The 2,712-nt window shown below is 43.6% G+C and overlaps 1 non-coding gene across 1 annotated transcript; it reads right to left on the reverse strand.

The window, feature by feature from the left end:
- Positions 1–741: 741 nt before the first annotated feature.
- LOC148565064 (small nucleolar RNA R71) lies at positions 742–848 on the reverse strand. Its single transcript, XR_015883922.1, has one exon. It is a non-coding gene; the product is annotated as a small nucleolar RNA R71 (small nucleolar RNA).
- Positions 849–2,712: the final 1,864 nt, after the last annotated feature.

Here is a 2,712-nt window from a genome sequence, read left to right on the forward strand (position 1 = left end):
CCTTCCCCCTACTTTTTCTTTGTTATTTACCATTCATCTCACTAACCCACTAACTGTTTGATATATTGCATCACTCACACTAACAGTAATTCTGACAGATATACTTTCTGCACCTATTCTCTTTGCTTGTACTTGTTGGTTGTATGACAGGGAGAAGAAGCAGGGCTTCAACTTCCTTTGATTCTGAACCTAAGAGAACCTTCCTTAGACTAAGGAGGGAGGCAAGAGAAAAACGTGTAGTTGGTGCTGAAGAAGAGGAGGAACACTTTGAGGAATACTTTGAACCAAACATGGAAGAAAATATGGAAAACCATCACGAAGAAGAGAATCACAACCAGGGCAGAAGAGGTCGAGCAAATCATGCTGGGGATGATAGAAGAGTTTTAGGCTCTTACATCAATCCAAACCTAGGAAACTGTGGAAGTAGCATTCAAAAGCCAACCATCCATGCCAACAATTTTGAACTAAAACCACAGCTCATCACCCTTGTTCAGAACCACTGTTCGTTTGGAGGAAGTGTCCAAGAGGACCCCAATCAACATCTAACCACCTTCTTGAGAATATGTGACAGTGAAGTCTAATGGTGTTCTTCTTGACGCCTATAGACTGCTATTTTTTCCATTCTCACTCAAGGATAAGGCAGCCAAGTGGCTAGAGTCTTTCCCAAGGGAGAGCTTGACAACTTGGGAAGATGTGATGAACAAATTCTTAGCAAGATTTTACCCTCCTCAACGAATCAATAGGCTGAGAGATGAGGTCCAAACTTTCAGGCAACAAGATGGTGAGACTCTATATGAAGCATGGGAGAGGTTTAAAGACCTAACAAGGAGGTGCCCACCAGATATGTTCAATGAATGGGTGCAGCTGCACATTTTCTATGAAGGGCTCTCTTATGAGTCAAAGAAGGCCGTAGACCATTCATCCGGAGGATCTTTGAACAAGAAGAAGACCATTGAGGAGGCCATAGATGTCATTGAAACTGTAGCAGAGAATGACTACTTCTATGCTTCTGAAAGAGGGAACACAAGAGGAGTAATGGAGCTAAACAATGTAGATGCTCTGCTGGCCCAAAACAAGCTCATTACCCAGCAGCTGGCTGACCTCACCAAGAAGATGGAGAGGAACCAAGTAGCAGCAATCTCCACTTCATCAACAACCTAAGAAGGAGTGAATGAAGAAGCAGAGGGTAGTGAGGAGCAAGCCAACTACATTGGGAATTCACCTAGGCAAAACCATGATCCATACTCCAAGACCTACAACCCTAGATGGAGGAATCACCCAAACTTTGGGTGGGGAAATCAACAAGAACAAAGCCTTGATCAAAGACGCCCAAATCCAAACAATGCAGCCACCCAACACTTCACATCTAGACCATATCAACACCCCCATAACAACACCTCTCTACATTCATATCAAGGCCAGAATAACTCTCCTCAGCCTGACCTATCATCATTTGATGAAAGAATCTCAAGGATTGATAATCTACTTGAAGGCATAAGCAAGGAGATTCAAGACAACAAGGTGTTCAAGGAGGAAGTGCGAGCCAGTTTCAAGAACCAGGGAGACACAATCAAGAGGATGGAATCTCAAGTGGGGTATCTCTCTGAGCAAATTCCCAAACCCACAGATGGATTCCCAAGTGACACAGAGAAGAATCCGAGAGGTGAAACAAAGAAAGTAAGATGGGAAGATTGCAAGATGGTCACTATAAGTGATAAGGAGACAGAGGACAAGCCAAGCAAGCTGTCAGAACAACCTGAAGATACCTCAGTAGAGGAGGGGGAAAAAGATTACCAAGAACCAGAAATCTCAAAACAGGAGCTGCTGAGACTCTATGCACCTTTTCTCCAACTGCTCAATGGTGCTGTGGAGAAGAGAATATACTCAAGGTTTCTAGATTTGTTTGCATCTCTACATGTCAACATACTATTCATCAAGACTATTCAACAAATGCTTGTATACATCAAGTATATGAAGGAGCTGCTTCCCAGGAAAAGCTCACTCAAGGGAGGCCAAACTATAGTGATGAACAAGGAGTGCAGTTCCCTCATTCAACCGCAGTTGCCTACGAAAAGAAAAGATCCAGAGAGTTTTCATGTCCCCTGTGCCATAGGCGAAACAATGTTTGATAGAGCACTCTACGATTTGGGAGCAAGCATCAACTTAATGCCCTTATCCCTGGTGAAGAGGCTGCAGATCAATGAGATATTGCCCACAGATGTAGTCATCAGGCTAGCTGACAAAACTCAAAAACAAGCAATAGGGGTGGTGGAAAATGTGTTGTTAAAGGTTGGGAAATACTTCCTCCCAATAGACTTTGTCATCCTGGACATGGAAGAAAGTCACGCTCACCCAATCATATTGGGAAGACCATTCCTAGCTACAGCCAGAGCACTCATAGATGTGGAGCAAGGGGAGCTAATTTTGAGGATCCATGATGAACGACTCAGCTTCAATGTCTTCAAACTCTCGCAAGAAGCAGACCAAGAAAACAAAGAACTAAGCAAAGATCATAATGAGATGCTGACAGAGGAAGCAAGCACTGAAGCACAACCAGCCCATCTGGGAAAGCCCTTGGTTGATGAACAAGGAAATAAGCAATTGTCACAACTCAAGGAGAAGCTGGAGGAACCTAAACCACCAGAGGCATGTGAAGACAACAACAAAATTCCCTTAGAAGAAGAAGTCGCCAAGAGCAAGGCAGCATCAAAA

This window comes from Arachis ipaensis, chromosome B5, assembly GCF_059453495.1.
Source record: "Arachis ipaensis isolate K30076 ecotype BB chromosome B5, ASM5945349v1, whole genome shotgun sequence".
Taxonomy (NCBI): Eukaryota; Viridiplantae; Streptophyta; class Magnoliopsida; order Fabales; family Fabaceae; genus Arachis; species Arachis ipaensis.